This window comes from Panthera tigris, chromosome B3 (assembly GCF_018350195.1).
Source record: "Panthera tigris isolate Pti1 chromosome B3, P.tigris_Pti1_mat1.1, whole genome shotgun sequence".
Classification (NCBI taxonomy): domain Eukaryota; kingdom Metazoa; phylum Chordata; class Mammalia; order Carnivora; family Felidae; genus Panthera; species Panthera tigris.
This window is the reverse complement of record NC_056665.1, coordinates 74,058,059-74,077,488: the sequence shown is the minus strand read 5'-3', so window position 1 is coordinate 74,077,488 and position 19,430 is coordinate 74,058,059. Positions and strand designations below refer to the sequence as shown.

The 19,430-nt window shown below is 44.0% G+C and overlaps 1 long non-coding RNA gene and 1 pseudogene across 2 annotated transcripts in view; one reads left to right on the top strand and one right to left on the bottom strand.

Moving 5' to 3' along the window:
- Positions 1–3,429, bottom strand: part of LOC122239561 — a 16,983-nt gene extending 13,554 nt beyond the window's left edge. For both annotated transcript variants that reach the window (XR_006218758.1, XR_006218757.1), the window contains exon 1: positions 3,158–3,429. This is a non-coding gene — a long non-coding RNA (uncharacterized LOC122239561). The remainder of the gene's footprint in view (positions 1–3,157) is intronic.
- LOC122239560 lies at positions 3,401–19,430 on the top strand (annotated as a pseudogene).

The following is a 19,430-nucleotide window of genomic DNA, read 5'->3' as shown; positions in this document are numbered from 1 at the left end:
TAGATTTCCCGGATAAGTAGACAAAATAAAAGGGACTAAATCAATAATTAAAGATGCAGTAATATATTCCCCAGAACCAATAAGAGGTAGATTTGAAATGAGAAGAACCTATGGTCTCATAGAGTCCTTACAACATTTCAAGAGCGACTTGTGATTTACGAGATAGCTCTCACACTCGTGCGTGTTCTCATTTGCCCTTCACAACAACTATATGAGGTAGACAGATAATATTATTCCCTCATTTTGCTGACAGAAATTAGCCTCTGAGAGGCTGAGTGGTTTGTCCAAGGGATATAACTAGTGAGTGAAGAGTCCAAGTTTTGCTCTCCAAAGTGGGAGGATCTTATGTACATTTTGCATACTAAGGAAAAAACACCTACAATAACATGCAAAAAGAAAAGATCACTTAAAAATGTTTTTAAAAATGTTTAGTTATTTTTGAGAGAGAGAGACAGAGCATGAGCAGGGGAGGGGCAGAGAGAGAGAGGCAAACACAGACTCTGAAGCAGGCCGCAGGCTCCAGGCTCAGAGCTGTCAACGCAGGGGCCGGTGTGGGTGTTGAACTCTCGAACTGTGAGATCATGACCTGAGCTGAAGTCAGATGCTCAACTGACTGAGCCACCCAGGCACCCCTGGAAAAGATCACTTTTAAAAGAATGCAAATTGGAAAGACTATTGCCCTTTCTAGTAACATAAAAATAGTGTGGTGAATATGGAAAGATATCACCAAGGATGGGGGTGGGTGGAGAGAGAGAGAGAGACAGAGTGAGAGAGAATGTGTCCATTCATTCATACCCTTGCCAAACTGCCCTCCATGTGGGATGCCACAAAGACCTCTTCAAGGTCCTAGAAACCCAACCAGTCATCTTTTTCCAATTAGTTCTGAGGACTGCTTCTAACAGAAGTCTGCATTAAACACAGAAACCTAAATAGGTGGAACTGACCTGAATTATCTATTTATCTTTTACATTATCTATTACAAAAATATGTAAATGAGAACAGTATGAGAAAGCATTTTTTTGTTGATAAAGTACAATTATTGTATTTGATGGAATGAGAGTAAGATGTATCCTCATTCCTGTACGAGGCATTACAAACTGCTGTCAACTTTCTAAGAATTATTTGGCTAAATATAACAGGAACTATCCCCTGCACTCAATACTACCAGTCTTGGAACTTATCCTAAAGCAATAATGCAAAGAAGAAAAAGTTATATAGGTGGCTATACTGATATTATTTATAGTTGTTAAAACTTGAAATAAAAACCCAGTAATTGGGTTTTAGCCCACATGAATATTATGTAAGCTATTAAAAAATAATGAAAATTAAATGTGTGTATGAAATTAGCGATGGGAGTAGAACTAAACTTTTCACATTACCCTGATTAAACAACGAAAACCGTGTGCACATAGATACAAAGTGGAATGCCATTCAGAGAAATGGCATGAATTCATTTAGGGAGTGGGATTGAAGCTGAGCTTTCTAATTTCTTTCTTTAAATAATTTTTTAATTTATAAATGATTAAGAAATGACCAATGCTGTTGCTGAAACATGGCCAGTCCCATCCAGGTCAGAGATTTGTGGCCTCTTTGGAAGGATGAGAAAGTGCTCGTAGGCATGGTGTCTCAGTAGGAGAGCTGAGGCCCGTGGGCCTGGGGACCAGGGCTGAGAAGAGACCTAATTTACCCTCCGTCGTCATCGTCTTCTTCTTCTTCTTTTTTAAAATATTTTTAAATGTTTGTTTATTTTTCAGAGAGAGAGAGCATGTGCACACGAGCAGGGGAGGAGCAGAGAGAGAGAGGGAGAGAGAGGATCCAAAGCAGGCTCTGCTCTGATAGCAGAGCCCAATGCGGGACTTGAACTCACGAACCTCAAGATCATGACCTGAGCTGAAGTCGGATGCTTAACTGACTGGGCCACCCAGGCACCCCGTCCTCTACCTTCTTTGATGCGTTTTGAATTTTGTATCCTATGCATGTGGTACCAATTTTGAAAATGATATCCAGGTGCGACAAATCTCCATTGACTATGTTTCTGATTCCAGAATTGGGCCAAATGGTCGGATGATGGGACAGAATAGTTAAAATCAGGGTGGCCTTGGAAAATCCAGAGCATTCAGTCAGTGTGCCAAATAATTGGAAGGGTGAGCAGTTGAAGCCATCCTGAAGGTAGACAGAGGGCAACAGGTAGGGGGTGGGTCCACCTGGGAGTCCAGTTGAAGTGGCAGAGATCTGGGAATCTCGGGGTTGAAGGCCAAGGAACAGAGAGCTGCAGAGCGGAGGTTGAAGGTGAGCAGAGCCAGTGACAAAGTGCTTGTGTTGCAGATGGCAGGAGAGGGAGGTGAGGGAGGTGTGGGCTGAGTGGCAAGGGAGGCAAGACTACCCCATGAGGTATGGTGCAGATGGAAACCAAGGGTAGGGCATGGAGAGGGGCCAGAGCCTCTGGGGGTATGAGGTGGGGGACACCACAGAGGCTCGGAACAAGGGGAGCCTTCTGGGGTGGGCTGCTGAGGCCAGGGCGAGGTGGGAGGAAGCAGATGCACCTGACTGGGTCCAAGGATCCGGGGCCAGTGGTGCTAGGGTAGCTGCAGATCTTAACAGTTTCTTCTCTTACATAGTTGGCAAGGGAGAAAAAGTAGGATTAGCATTCAGAAGGCCTAGGTTCAGGTCTTGCTTTGGGGACCAGCTCTGTGGCCGTGATCACTGTTCTGTCATCCTCAAATATGGGTCATATTACCTGGAGGCAGAATGAGGGGACAACAGTGAGCCGGGGAATGGGGAGCTAGGTGCTCTCTGAGCTGTACCTACAATCAGCACAAAACAGCTCGAAGCAGAGAAGTGCCATGTCACATGAAGGAGGCAGAAAGGCCACTTGAGATGGACTGAAGCCTGAATAAAGACCTTAACTTGTTAGAACAGGATCTGAGGAACCGTAGAGCCCTGAAGAGTGGCAGGTGTCTACACTGGCTAAGCACTGCTCGGGTGAGGGAGAGGTGTAGTGTTTTTTTTTTTTTTTTCTGACAGGGATGCATTAGGCTTCTCTGACCCTCAAAAGCCTTGAGTCACGGTAACCTGCTCGGCAGGTAACCCTTTTGTGGCGCTCTGTGTGGCACTGTTTGGCTTCCCACATAGCCTGCCCCACAGGCATAAGACTTACCATTAGAGGAGGAAAATACCCGGTCCCTTTGAAAGTTGTTTCTCATTGTTCACTAAAATAGTTAAAAACAGCAACTTCGGGACCACGTTCAAGTTCTAGCTCTACTCACTGCTTTCTTCAGCTGCCACCAAGGTGCTTGGTCTTTGTGAGGAAGTTAAACTAAGGCTGCGTTGGGTGAGGGCGTTGCCTCATTCCGTGACTAGCACTGGGCCAGGTACACTGGCCTAGCACGCCTGCACCAAGGCCTTCATCTGGGAGCTCCCCTGAATGTACTCGGCCCTCATCCTGCATCACAATGAGGTGACAGTCATGGAGGAGAGGATCAGTGCCCTTATTAAAGCAGCGGGTGTAAAGGTTTCAACCTTTTTGGCCAGGCTTGTCTGCAAAGGCCCTGGATGATGTCAACATCGGGAGCCCCATCTGCGTAGTTCAGGGCTGGTGGACCTGTGCCCTGCACTGCTGCCGTCTCAGCTGAGGAGGGAGTGGAAGCAAAGAAGAAGAAGCTGAGGAGTCTGAGGAGGACATGTGCTTTGGTCTGTCTGACTAAACTTCTTCTGTAGCCTGTTCAGTAAGAAGCGGAAGTGTTAAAAAAAAGTTCTGGCTCTGCTTCTTCCTAGCTGGTGACCTTGGACAGGTGACTGGACCTTCCTGTGCTTCAGTTTTCTCATCTATAAAATGGAGATGTTAATAGTACTTGGCTCCTACTTGTAAGGAATAGTGTGGTAAATCATGTAAGAGTACTCAGCACGTGGCACGTAGTAGGTGCTGTGCACATGCTGTGGTACATGTGGGAAATGATTGACTTGGCACTCTTTTTTATCCACATTGCACTCTGGGAGCTTAGAGTCTCGGAGATGCTGGCACCCCTGAGAGACTGTCCCATTCTCTCTGTGCTGGTAGAATCAGGTTTCTGAGCCTATAAGTCTGAGAGGAAGACATTCAGCCATGGTGACTTCTCCAAAGTAATGCCTTGTGGGGACCTTAGGCAGTGACCCAGAGGGCTGCCTCTGCTTGCCTCCTGCGTTCTTTCCTTTCTTCCACATCTTAATGCCACTCGGGACTGTTGAGAGGGCTGGACGGGATGTGTAAGCCCTTGCAGACAGCAGGCATAAATGATACATGATAAATGAATGAATGAAATTGCCTGCTCATCCCTTCTTCCGGGGCTGGCAGTCCCCAGGGAGACAGACATGTGCGGAAATTGTACAGCCACATATGAAGAGGAAGGAGGACTCTATTGTATCAGAGGAGGGAGGCAGGGGGAGATTTTGTTTGTTTTGAAGAAAATTCCAGGAGTTTCCTAGAGGGAGGAGCTTCCAGATGGAGGAGGTGGTTTTCGTGAGTCTTGGAGGGGTGAACAGGCTACAGGGAGCTGAGGAGGCTGCAGCCTGGGTGTGTGTGGCAGAATGCTGGGAAATGAGGCAGAACCATCAGATGGGGGGCCAGATCCCATGAGTATGAACAATGACAAATTGTGCTGTGCTAATAGGTTTTGATTTCATCCTACAGGCAATGGGGATCCCCTGAAGAATTTCAGGCAGGTGAGTGACAAAAAGGAATTTGCATTTTATTTATTTAGTTAGGTTTTTAAAAAAAATTTTTTAATGTTTATTTATTTTTGAGACACAGAGAGAGACACAGCATGAACGGGGGAGGGACAGAGAGAGAGGGAGACACAGAATCGGAAGCAAGCTCCAGGCTCTGGCCATCAGCCCAGAACCCGACGCGGGGCTTGAACTCGCGGACCGCGAGATCGTGACCTGAGCTGAAGTCGGACGCTTAACCGACTGAGCCACCCAGGCGCCCCTTAGTTAGTTTTTTAAATGTTTAGTTATTTTTGAGAGAGACAGAGTGTGAGCAGGGGAGGGGCAGAGAGAGAGAAAGGGAAACACAGAATCCAAAGCAGGCTTCATGATCATGTGAGATCATGACCTGAGCAGAAGTTGGACACTTAACTGACTGAGCCACTCAGGCGCCCCAGGAATTTGCATTTTAGATGTGAGATCCTTGAGAGTATGAGAGGTGTTTTTTTTTTTTTCTTTTTGAGAAAGAGAGAGAAAGTGAGAGACAGAGGTAGAGGGAGGAGTAGAGGGAGAGAATCCCAAGGAGGCTCCATGGCCAGTGCGGAGCCCAATGTGTGCCTCGATCCTGTGACCCTAAGATCATCACTGAACTGAAATCAAGAGTTGGCCACTCAACCAATTGAACCACCCAGGTGTCTTGAGAGCAGAGGACGTGTCTTATCTACCCTTGTTTCTTTAGTAAGAGACGTACAATTTTATTCATAGTAAGAAATCCACATTTGGTAAGTGAATGAAAGACAGCAGTGGTGGCTATGGAGGATAGATGGGTCTGAGGGAGACCACTAAGGAGGCCAGGTCGGGGCGCTGACGGTGTGAGCAAGGGGAGCATTGGGGCTTGGGAGGAGGTGACCATATTTGAGACTTGTAAAATTAGACCTTTAGGTGACTGGCTGTGGTGGGGGCACTGATGAATGAAGACAAAGCAAAGATGGCTTTATGATTTCTAGCTAGGGTGAATGCAAAGCTATTAAAAACTGAAAGAAACAAGGGGGAAGAACCAATATGCTAACATCTAGGACACCACCACAGTATGAAGTGCTCAGTGGGCATAAATGAATTTTTCTTCTCTCAGAATTTTGCCTGAAAGCAAGACTGTCATCGTTAATGCTGCTGATCAACTCTTCTGAGTCTTTGAGGGGACCCAGAGTTTCAGTTTCAAGGTAGGATTAAAGAAATCACGTTGCAATGATCACCTGTATTATTTTAGGTCATGTGTATGATGGGACATCTCTGGAAGGGGCAAGTATAAGCATATGTGTTTAACTATTGAACTATGAACATTACGAATACACAACTGAATGGAAAGTCCGGAGATTTCCCTTATACCCCCTACTTCCCCACCCCGTCCCCCCTGCCACAACCTCTCCCACTGTCAACATCAGCCACCAGAGTAGCACATTTGTTACAACTCGTGAATCTAAAATTACTCTAAAATATAAAATCTGTTAGTTAAAAAAAACTCGATACAAGCGTATACTAGTATACATTGTGATTATATGCATATATGACTGTGTACAGCTATCTGCAGTGGAGACAAACAGGACGATCTAGGGTGGGATCCTGCCTCTGGAATCTCTAAGTTGTGTGGCAATGAGCCAGCTCTCAGACTCACTGTCCACAGGACTGAGGGCTCTCAAGTTTTCGAAGGAAGCTGAGGCATATTAGAGAATCCCCCTAAACAGTAGGCACTTAAGATGAAAACTGTTTGGTGTGCATATCTCAAGTATTTATTCTGGGTTGCCTGGGTGACTCAGTGGGTTAAGCGTCTGACTACGGTTCAGGTTATGATCTTGTGCTTCCTGAGTTAGAGCCCCACATTGGGCTCTGTGCTGATGGCTCAGAGCCTGGAGCTTGCTTTGGATTCTGTGTCTCCCTCTCTTTCTGCCCCTCCCCTGCTTGTGCTCTGTCTCTCTCTCTCTCTCTCTCAGAAAAAAAATGTTTATTTCCCCACATGCCGCCACTTTTATACACCTCTCCTAAAATGGCAGAGAACAAGGGGTGGGCACTGTGCTGGACATCTCCACAGCACATTCCATTCGTCTGGCCCCAACACACATTGCTCCAAAAGGAGGCTGGCAGGGCAGGCCGCTGGCCCTGCTGACTCCACCCCCTGTTCCACCTGCATCAAATGATGCTGGTTGGTGTCCATCCTGAGCCCTTTACAGAACTGCTATGTTGTCTTATTCCAGCTCCTGAGGAAATAACAAGTGCTTTCTGTAGATGAAAAGACAAATTGGCCTGTGGCCGACAGCTCTGAAGTCCACTGCAGTGAGCAGAGCAAAATTTACTGTTTCATCTCACAATGCATGTGTTTTAGCTCTTTCTACCACCAGATTTAACAAAACTCTAACGTTAAATTTAAAGTAGCACAAGGATTTTATGAAGATCCTGTATAATAAGTTCCACCCCACATTGCCCCATTCCCAGAATCTAAGAGACTGGTATTTACTTTTCTAACTATTTCCAGGGGGGGGAATTTTTTAGATCTTTTTCTCCCCAGGCCTCCCAAATAATGGTGGTGTATTTTCTCTCTAATGGCATGGACAGAGGCCCTCTTCTGCTGACTTTATTGATCAGGTTTGAGTTAATGGTAGTGGTTTGTTTGAAGTAGGTTTCTGTATGTGTGTGTTTGAGGGAAAATACATGCAAAGAGGCAGGTAGAGTAGTCCTTTGGGTTCTTGCTGTGACCAAGAGGTTTTTATCTTTAAAAAAAAATTCTTTTTTCTTTGAGAATAAAAAATTATGCTTAACAATCTTAGTTGGCTTCGTAGTGGGTCCAATTATTGGGGGATAAAAAAATCTCATCAATGACATTTTCAGGTTTAGTATGACTCCATTTATATACTTAGAAGGACCAGTTGTATATAAAAACACTCATTTTGATGAAAACTGTAAATGCTTATTAAAGGACTCTGACTTCCTTCTTTTCTGGCAACTGCTACCTAAAAATATCTCTGAATACTATGTTAAGGGAAAATGTTTTGAAAAAAGTGGAAAGTTATATGAGAAGGTGCATAATCCCAAATCTCATAGAAATAAAACAGAGGCAAAATATGTAAATAAGATTGTATGTGTGTGTGTGTGTGTGTGTGTGTGTGTGTGTGTGTAAAAATTATATATGCCACATATTTTCTACCATCCACTCTGCAATAGAGAACATTATTCTTATATACTCAGGAACACAATTAGTAATGATGGATTTTTAAAGAGCCCTAGACATCTTGATAAGGTCAACCAAGAATGGGAACCTGTAGATAAACTTCATCTTTATACAAAATAAAGGAGAGATTTCGAGAAGCTCGGGGAGGGTCTACTAGCTCTTTCTGTACCCTGTGGTTTTATGTGGTTCTTATAAAACCAGCTCAGGCAGAAGACAGCGGTGACAGGGTTATAGAACCTGGGGCTGAATCAGGACGAGGCTTCAGACCCTGAAGTGCATGATCAGGAGCTCAGCACCCAGTACAACAAGGAGGAAAATGCTAGCCACACCATGTCTTTTCTTTCTCCAACTTCTGAACATTGAAACCCATTTGGTTTTTATGTGTTTTTCTGGGAGGAATGGTTGGGATGCCTGACGTGGTCAGGGACAGAGGAAAGTGGTTAAGAAAGCATTTGCTACAAAGCGATGGGAGAAAAATTGAATTGCTCTGTGCATGGCTGGTTGAGTTCTTCCAGCTGTATCTATGATAAAGAGAATACACAATTGGGGATTTTCCTCCTGGACAATTACTATTACAGAGACTACCAGTGGGATCCAAAGCATTGCCACTTGTGGATGGCTTGAAAGAGAAGCATTATTAAGAGTCATTTGTAATGGGATTTTACTTCTGGTTATAAAAAATTTGATAACCAAATTCACAATACAAATGATTAAAAAGGCCTAAAGAGTGTTAATGGCAGAATTTGGTAAATGATGTATTCATGAATACCAGATCTTTCTAATTCATGTGCCTTGCTTCGGCAATATTGAATATGTAAACTATGATCCACCTGGACTCAAACAGGCCTTATTAAGACAGCATTTTGGAAAAGGAGGTTTCCCCCTGCTCACTACTGCTTTGAAGTTTTTGTTTGTCTGTTTTTTAGATTTTTAAAAAAATTTTAAGTAATCTCTACACCCAATGTGGGGCTTGAAACCACAACTCTGAGATCAAGAGTCACGCGCTCCACTGACTGAGCCAGTCAGGCACCCTGACTTGAAGTTTTACTGTAATCAATCCTAAAATATACTCAACAAAATTTCTTAGATGAACCGATCTCAAGCGCAACTCAACGTTTGCTAGTTTGTTAGCAGGGAAGCTACGGAGTGTGCTGATCCAGAAGGGGTGTGAAAGGAGGGGTTTGTGTTGGTGAATGCTGCTTCTGTCATCAGCTGGTTTTGGAAAAGTATAAAAGGCTGTGGTTTCATTTCAGAAGTCACTAAACATCGAGCGCACATTGGTTGTTGAGGAGAAAGTTTGTGGCAGGTTTATGAGGTGACAGATGTGCTGACATTGAGGTCAGGGAAGGCGGTGCTTCCCAGACACACATGACCAGTGGCTGCACTGTGCCGAGGAGTGGGAATATCAAGGCTTCACCCTCAAGTGGTGTTAGGGCCGATGCAGAAAGCGTGAATGGCACTAAGTCTCTGGGGGCTACATGGAGTCTACCTGACCACCAGGTAACAATATCTGAATTTTGAGCTGCCCAAAGCCAGTGGTTTTTCTCAAATGTGGACACATCTGCCCATATCTTAGTTTTGGGACAAGATGTTTTACTCCCTTTGACAAGAGGTTCTTTGATTTGAAATTAAGGATAACTAAAACAAAATATGGCCTGGATTCTGTTTCATCCCCTATTAGTCTGACCTCACCTGGTGTACTGTCATCCAGTTCTGGCACCCGCCACCCAGAATTAGTGCAGACTCCATGAGTTGAGGGCTCGATCCTCCATAAGAATGCTCCCACTTCAGACGCTGGGCACACTTTGGGGTTCCCAGGCCACCCGCACTATTGACCAACCTGTTACAAATTTGGGAGGTTCCCACAGCCCCCTCAGGCTTGATAATTTGCCCAAAGCACTATAATTAAGGACTACACATTTATTATAAAAGGATACAGAACAAGACCAGCCAAATGAGGAGACATGTGGTGCAAGGTCTAGAGGGTCCTGAATGCAGTTTCCCTGCCTTCTCTGGGAGAATCAGAAGCTGTCACCCTCCTGGCCCAGCCATGTGCTCATCAGCCAGGAAGCCCTCCTGAGCTTCAGTGTACAGTTTTTATTGGGATTTTATTACGTAGGTGTGATTGATTAAATCATTGACCAAGTGATTGAATGTGATCTGTAGCCCTCCTCCTCACCCTGGAGGTAGGGCTGTTATTCAAAGTCCCAACCTTCTAATGAGGTGGTTGCTCTTTCTAGTGACTAACCTTCATCCTGAAGCTATCCACAAGCTGCCCCCGCACCCCACCCCCCAGCTCGTCATCTTATTAGCATAAACTCAGGTGTGATCCAGGGGCTCATGACTAACAAGTACACTTCTATTACTTGGGAAATTCCCAGGATTGTAGAAGCTCTGTGTCAGGAACTTGGGACGAAGACCAGACAAACTCTGTTATAGCATGAGAAGACAGGTGATATGGGCATGTTTCTGTATAATGAACTTTAAATGATATACAGAGGGTTCCGATAGGTCTTCTAAACTGTAGCCAGCACACAGAGAAAAGTCCTTATGATGACCCAGCAAGAAGAGGGCCATCTGCAAGCCAAGGAGACAGGTGTCAGGGAAAACCAGACCTTCTAATACCCTGATCTTGGACTTCCAGCCTCTGGAACTGTGAGAAATACAATTTCTGTTATTTAAGGACCCAGTCTGTGATATTTTGTTATGGCAGCCTTAGCAGACTAATACAGTGCCTTTGCTTATGCACTTCCTCAGAGTTTGCTTTTCTAGAGTCTTTGCCAGTTGTATTCCTGAGGAGACTCTAAGATGTTCTACAAGATGCCTGCTGCTAATTTGTCAGCGTGGGGATGGTTTCTGACTCTTTGTAGGTGTGAGGACTCTGCCCATGCTGCTATTCTGCATTGACCCTTCTGTGCTCGATTCTATCCTTTTTTTTTTTTTTTTTTAACGGCTGTGCTATCTGAGGCTATTTCTTACCTGAATTTTGTGAGACTTCTTGTTCATCCCATTAAATCTGTCCTGTCTGGAGCCACCCCGGGGCTGCTTTCGTTAAATGGTCTTATGTCAACTGTCAGGTGGATTAGTCTTGTCAAGTATAATCATTCTGTTGGGAAGCTAAAGGAAACAGATGCAGAGGAATTAGGTAAATTCTACCTGAGCACATTTAGCTAGTTGGTAAAATAAGTGAAATTTGAATATCAAGCTCTTACCTCATGTTTAACTCTGCTTTCCATTCTACCCGTGAACTGTCTCACATTTGTGAGTTAAATGAACAGAAACATTTTGTTGACAGTCTTCCCACCTCTCTCAAAATGTGTGGAACCAGAGAAAACTACTTGTCCTGTTAGTGTCACCTCATTAGATTCTGGGAACTGTAAGAAACGGAAGAAGAACTTAATAGCAATAAGCTCAATTTTTCTTAACGTTCCCCTTTAGAGGTTCTGAGCAAAGACAGCAAAGGATCCAGATCACCCAAAAGTGCCAATTAAGGGAACTTGACTGCATATCCAGATAACATAACTGCTACCAATTATCCAGAGGTTTCTCTTCAGTGTCCACTTTGTAAAAAGTGGCTGGTAAATTCATCCATACCAGGCGCTGATGTTTATACCTTCTATTTTAAAAATGAGTGAGAAAGAAGACCTCAGTTTTCCCTTCTGAGAAAAGAGAGTGTTCTAAAAACATCTTATTTTAAATTACTTGCTTATGGACACCCAAAAGATTCCATAAAAGATGGGATGTGGATATAATTTAAGGGAGATGTAGTTCCAAGTTGTATGAGATTAAAAAATAAGGATGCACAGAAAGCCTCCAGCTCTTCCAGTCAATCTGATGGATGCTTGAGTTCTTCCCTTGATTATCTTGTTCTTTAGCCAGCAGTCCTCACGTTGAAACAAATAGAATGGAGATGATTAACTCAGAAATAGGCAGGTCATCTGACAAAGAGGAGGAATAACCATCTGCCAAGAGGACCTGTCCTACTAAACCTTCTGCATCTCCTCTAAGGTTTAAAGACATTTGTGTCTTTCTCATGAAGCCTCTCCAGAGTCTTCAGACTCAAGCCTTCATGCTGGAGATACCTGCTTCCTTTGTTCATATTCACACAAATCCACAGGTACTGTGTTTCATGATTTAGAAGGGTTTTTCCCTTTTTAACAAGGATCCAATCAGAATAAGATCAGCAACAGCAGCAGTTTTAGAATTAATCATTTTGTTTGTTTTGTTTTTAAAGCCCAAGTTAATAGCCCCTTCAAAATAGATCTCAAAACGGATTGGACCAATTGTACTCAAAATTCTGGTGCACAGCCCTGCACATCACAAGGCACTGTCTTCCCTTGCCATATTTCTAAATAGTTATAGATGGTGTTCTCAGTTTGTGCGTGTCATTAATAGAGGAAGATGGAAAAGCAGCTTAGCTCCTTGTCCCTTTCTTCTGTTGGCTCCTATACCCGGGGTCTTCTTTTTGCCCCTCCAGACCTATCCATTCCCAACCAGGGAGGCTGGTCCATATGGATGTCATCAACATACTCTGATGCCTTCTGGCTCTGGGTGGGTTTGGCTAAAGGAAGCCATCATCAGGAGACAGAGATGATGGGTGCAAAAGAGGTGGAGGTGTATTCCAGAGGCTTGCTTCCTTCTAGTTCAAGAGGGATGGCTGCATCCTGCTTCCAATGAGTGGCCCTTTCCCTGTAGCTGTGCTCTGTGGGTACTCAGAATCTCCCTTTCCTGAGACCCTTCAGGCCTAGAAGGTGGTAACCAAGATAGGAAGTTTCCATTGTTGGTTTCATAAGCCCTGCCTAAGCCTCTGTAAATAGTCCCTTTATCAAAATCTCAACTAGCCTGGTTTGCATGAGCCATCTGTTTCTAGATGGGTCTGATACCATTCTTTGTGTTCCTCTCTCTCTCTTTTTGCTGTCTCTCATTCACCTTTGACCCTTTCCTCTTCCCTAATTTCCTCCCTCTGACTACCATTCTTAATTTCTATGTATATCTCTTTTCCCTGATCTTCATTTTCTCTTTTTCTCTCTGACATTTATATTCATGCTTTTCATTACAGTAATACTGCATTATTTACCTTATTTCGGGGGGTGGAGATGAGTTTCACTTGATGAAAATCTTAAATAGTTTGAAAAATATAAAAGCAAGCTGTTCTTGCTACCGGGTATGTAAAATGGTATAACCACTTTGAGAAGCAGTCTGGCGGTTTCCTGAAAAGTAAAACACACATTTATAATATGATCTAGCCATTCCATTGATAGTTATTTGCCACCCTCACCCCAAATTGAAAGCATACAAAGGATTTTACATAAGTATCCATAGCATTTTTACTTATAATAGCCAAAAATGGAAACAACTCAAATATCTGCCAGTAGGTGAGTGTATAACAAATTGTAGGATATCTATGCAATGGAATACTACTTAGCAGCCAAAGGGAATGAACCATTGAGATATACACAACACGGATGAGTCTTGAAGTAACTAGGTTGAGGGGCGCCTGGGTGGCTCAGTCGGTTGAGCGTCCAGCTTTGGCTCAGGTCATGATCGTGGGTTCGAGTGCTGCATTAGGCTCTGTGCTGACAGTTCAGAGCCTGGAGCCTGCTTTGGATTCTGTGTCTTCTTCTCTCTCTGCCCCTCCCCACTTGTGCTCTGTGTGTGTGTGTGTGTGTGTGTGTGTCTCTCTCAAAAATAAATAAACATTTTTTAAAAATTTTAGAAATAACTAGGTGGAGTGAAAGAAGCCAGACAAAAAAGGTGCATCCTGTAGGATTTAATCTGTATAAAATGAACTAAGTGACAGAAAACAGATTGGTGGTTGCCTGAAGGTGGCAGGGGGCTGAGAGAGGCCAGGAGAGAGGGATTATAGAGGTGCATGGGTTAACTTTTGGAAGTAATGAATATGTTCACCAACTTGTTATGATGGTTTCACAAATGTATACATGTCAAAACTTATCAAATTGTGCACTTTAAATATGTGCGGTTATACCTCAATAAAGCTGTTAAAAATAACACACAGTGATGGGCTTAAAGATGGTCTATTATTAACCAATTACCATAGATGTAGTGGTTTAAAATAGTATAAATTTACTCTCTGATAGTTCTGGTGGTTTCAGATAGTTGGTTCCTTTTGGAGGTTTTCAGAGGAGAATCCATTTCCTTGTGTTTTTCAGCTTCTAATGGTCATCTGTGTCTCTTGACTTGTGGCCCCTTCCTCCACCATCAAAGGGCATCGCTCCAATCTCTGCTATCATCATCACATCACCTTCTCCTCTGTAGTAAGAGCTCCCTCTGCCTCCCTCTTGTAAGTACACTTGTGATCACATTTAGGGCCCATCCCGATAACTCAGGATAATCTCCCCTTCTCAAGATCCTTTAAAAAAATTTTTTTAAGTTTATTTATTCATTGAGAGAGAGAGAGAGAGAGAGAGAGAGAGAGAGAGAGAGAACGAGAACATGAGCAGTGGGGAGAGAGAAAATACCAAGCAGGCTCTGCACTGTCAGCACAGAGTCCAGTCTGGGGCTGGAACTCACAAACTGTGAGATCATGACCTGAGCCAAAAGCAAGAGTCAGATGCTTAACAGACTGAGCCACCCAGGTGCCCAAGATCCTTTTTTAAAAAATTTGTTTATTTACTTATTTTGTGTGAGAGAGAGTGCATGTGCACGCACATGAGTGGAAAAGGGGTGGAGAGAGAGGGAGAGAGATAATCCCAAGCAGGCTCCACACTGTCAGTACAGAGCACAGAGCCCCATGTGGGGCTCAATCCCATGAACTATGAGATCATGACCTAAGCTGGAATCAAGAGTTGGATGCGTAACCAACTGAGCCACCCAGGCGCTTCCTCATCTCGAGATTCTTAATCACATCTGCAATGTGATCTTTGCCATATAAGGAAACATTTACAGTTCTGGGGATTAGGACATCCATATCTTTGGGGACCATTACTAAGCCTGCCTCAGATGGTGTACTGTTTGCTCTGCAAAAATTCATGTTGCTTAGTGTCTGGGAATAGCTTCTGTCTTTCTGTTTTGCACTGAAGTATTTATAAGTAGCCCTGGCTCTTGAAGAGGATAATTTCCAGGTTGGATACTCCCTGAAAATCTCACTGGGCGGGAATCACTAACTGTGTTACTTCTGTGCACAATACTAGGCATCCCCAGTGTAGCAGCCTAAACCTCTCAAACCCATTCTTGCGTGGGCCATGCATTGTTGCAGAGAGGGGCTCGGATGGCTAGGGGAAGGATGATCCTTTAGACAAATGTTGCCATTCTGCCCAAAGCTATTCCCTATTTTCCAGGCTCCTATCTGCCCTTTGTTAACTCGTCTCTAATCATACCCCCCTCTTTAACATACTATCTTTTCCAGTCTGACTGGTGAGGTGCTAGGAAAATGCTCACCACCTCACTCTCTGTAGGAAGCAGACATAAGGGCCCATTTGTAGAGATGCTTCTAGAGAAGCTGCTGAGATGGAGCTGTCATTCCTAAAAAAGGATGGACCCTTGGGCTTTGCCAACCCTAGCCTCTTGGAGCTTTCTCCGAGGAGTGGAGAGGCTGTGGATAGGGTTTGGTGTGCTAGGGAATGAGGTCAGGAAGAGACTTTGCCTTTTAAGAAGCCCCTCCCCCGCCCTGCCCCCCCACCCCCCACGGGGCAGCAGATGGAATCAGAGAGATGCTGTTGCTTGCTGCTCACAGCCTCTGGAGTGGCTGCCTCAGATCTGCACTCTGGCCTACACCCACAGGAGGCCCAAATCTACTCAATCAAAAATATCTCCAAACTAGGAGTTCTCCAATGTACGATTGCCTCCAAAAGGCAGACAAATGGCAAGACTTGAATTTAGACTAGGAAGTTTGTGGTTGAAACTTGGGTGCCTCTAGCAATGCCTTTGGGGCCCAGAGGATGGTTCTCAGGCTGTAAAATGAGAGGGGTAGCTTCCATCTACAAAATACTCTCCTAAAGCAGGGGAGATGGTCCTATTTGTTCCTTTTGCTGCCCTAACATGCTGGATTTCCTCCATGCAGCATGTAGCCTGGGGATTCTGGTGGTCTCTCCTATGCAAAAGGTCAGGTAAGGGAGATGAAAATGTTATCCTAGTGTGGACACAGCTGAAGTTCCTTCCCTTGCCTGAAGGGGTCAGCAAAGGCCCAGGAAGGGTAGAGACATCTTGACTCCCAGGAGAGACCATTCCTAATAGGCCATCAGGTCCAGGAGACAGTCCCTACTGAGCTACTGTGTTATTAGTTTTTCTGCTTGCACATAGACAGATCCTCCCACAGTGTTCCCCTAACTGCCTGGAGATATTGGGGCAGGCCTTGGATGTTGGAGAATGGGAGTCTGTGTGGGATACGGGAAAGGCGGTGGGCCCAAGGCCCCCAACTGAGGAGAGCCATGTCGGTGTAGAATCCCCCAGCTCTGCCCTCTTGGATACTTCCCCTGGGATGTCCATGTCCTAGCCAGAGCCTGTAATCAAGCCATCAAAGCTAATAGGATGATTTCCGCATAAAATGAAATTGTGGATGAAGAATGGGGATGCAGGAAACAGATTAATGGTTCTAATGCTTTTTCCTCAACTTTCACTACTCAATAAAGTACAGTCATCTGACTCCTTGTTTGTGTGCTAGGAAAATGATGACTTCTCTGAGAGGCTCTTAGCAATGATTGTTTTGTTCCTTGTTGTCTGTGTCTGTTTGAGTGGGGACAGGCAGAAGAGACCTTGACAGAGATGGGCAGCTCATCACAGTCTGACCCTTTGATGAGCATCTGGCTTCTTTTCCAGTCTCACTGGTTGCCATATTTTCAATTGTCAATAATGTTTCTGTTTTTTAATTACAAAAGTATGACAAGAATACACACTCCTATTATTAAAAAAAAAAAAAAAAACTGAGGAAAGAACAAAAACCTATTTTACTTGACTCCTCCAGTCTACCCCTTCCTAAGAAGGGAGAATCTATTATTGTTGGTTTGGGAAATATCCTTCTCTGTATATGTGGTGGTTTGAAAATATGTCCACAATATTTGATCCTACTTCCTTCAAATGGTGGAGCCTAATTCCCCTCACCTTAAGTGGAGGATGTACTTAGTGACTTGCTTTTAAAGCATGAAATGTGGTGGAAATGATGGTTTGTGATGTCTGAGAATCGGACTTGAGTGTTATTAGGTCTTTCTCTTTGTCACTCTCTTGGACCACCTGCTCTGGGGCAAGCCAGCTGTTCTGTTGTGAGGACACTCCAGTGGACCTAACGAGAGGCCCACGTGGTGGGGAACTGAGGCCTCCTGCCAACAGCCATATGATTGAGCCATTAAGAAATGACTCTAATAGATTCTACCACCTCTGAGGGTACAGGCTCTCTGATGTCAGGCACTGTGCTCCTCAGGGTTTCCCTCTCTTGGAAATAAGAGCACATATTCCCCAGGTGTGCTTTTCTATTGATAAAGAGTCCCTAAGGGTTTATATAATAGGCATGTCTACTTCCAGAGCTCCGGTTATGTGGTGGTTTCTGATACTTGCTGCTAGTACCATCCTCCAGGAGGAGAGGATTTATTACTTCAGTTGCTGGGAGTGCTACTGGCAGAAAACCCTCGACAGTCAAACCCTTCTGGATGTCTTTAGCTGAAGGAGACACCATGCCCAAGGTCTTGACCCCTTCTCACAGCCCACATCTGATGATTGATGAATGAGTGGTATGGAGCCCAGCCCTCTCTCCCCAGCTCAGGAGAGCTCTGCAGGGTATACCATCTTCAGATTCCCCTGCAGGATTGCCTGAGGCATTCCGCTGAGACTGCATTGCAGCTAGACTCCATCCTCTGCCCACTCTGCCTCCCCACTCATCCCTTTAACAGGTATTGGTACTGGAAGGACTCGCTAATAAACCTCCTGCATGTTAGTCTCAATCTTAGAGTCTGCTTCCTAGGAAACCCAAGCAGGGATGGAATATTCTAAGAAAGCAGATGAGGATGAGGTGAGGTTTTAGAGTTGGATGACTGGCTCCCAGCTGATGTCACATGTGGTAGACAGAGCACTGATAGAAGGTGGCAGGGCAATCGTCCTCTGGTTATGAACTGTGATCGTGTGCTGGTGGAAGGGAATGCATCAGCTGTTGCAAGCCATTTGACACACATAGGGAAAATAGCAACTATATTGATGCTCTGGAGAAGGATACAAAAGCTGAGGGTAATCAGTCAGTTGTTATTAAAAGCTAAGTGTCAGACCTGGAGGACCTCTTTGGAGGCATGTAAAGAGGCTCTTATCTCCTGCAGTGAGAGGGCAGAGAAAGCTGAGAATCAGGCTTGGAGCTTAACCACAAGAGTAGAGGAGCTCCAAAGAAGGTTTGACTCCCAACTGAGGAAAGTCTGCTATGCCAAGGACAGACCTTTGATGGGAAAGAATGGGACTCTGTACATGAGATAGGCTGTCAGAGGTGATAGACCAGAATTATGAATCCTCATTTTTCCCTGGGAACCAATGGGTAGAAGCAGGAGTGGCCCTTTTTGCCATCACTCTTGGTGACCAACTTGGGGACAATCTCTTTCCCACTCCTACATCTCTGGCTTCTGTGAATTTAAAGCATTCCCAAGGAGGAAATTCTTCAATTTGGGAAAAGGCAAACATTCTATTAAACTGTAAGTTATGGCTGCCATCTGGAAACTTTGGGCTACTTGTGACAAGGAACAGCAGGCAAATAGAGGATTCACCACCCTGACAGGACTAACTGATCCTGATCATTAGGCAAGACAGAGCTACTATTACACAGTGGGAGTGGGAAGGATCACATTGAGAGGCAATGGGAAATCTCTTCAAATACAACCTTACTCTATTTGTTACAGAAATTTACCTTATATATACATTCTTTTATATATGTTAGAATTATTTATATTGCAAGACTCAGAACAAAACAGAATAACTAATACTTATTAATAGGGAGTTAGTTAAGTAGATTATATCTACTCTTATTATGGATCATACGCATCTGTTAACAGAATGAAGTAGATCTCTGTGTGTTCATCTCCCAAGACATATTTAGTAAGTGCAAAAAGTAATGTGCAGAGTAGTCTACATAAATCTTTTGATATAAAGAAAAAAATATAAATATGCATGCTGATATAGGCACACATAATATTTTTCCGAGTGATACATAAACATTTTTTAAAAGTAGTGGTTGCCTTTAGGGAGTGAAATTGGCAGGTTAAAAAAAATTTTTTTATATCTTTCTGTAATATTTGACTTATCTAACCATATCCATGTATTTTATTGCTTTCACTTATACATAATAGCAAATGTCTGAGAAGTGGTAGGCCATTAAAATTTTACTCTTTCCAATTTTTGTCTTACAAATTATTGCATGCTACTTAACATCCAGAAATCAGGAAAAGAAGTGGAGAGTAGGTTAATATTTTCTCCCCGCTTTTGGGCTTCAAATAATTTGTGAATTACATTGTAGGACTTCAGAAAAAGCAGCCTAGTGAAGAATCCATTTACGTGTCATTGCCCGGAAACTCCTTAATCCCTTACCTCACCACCTCCGCATTCCCGG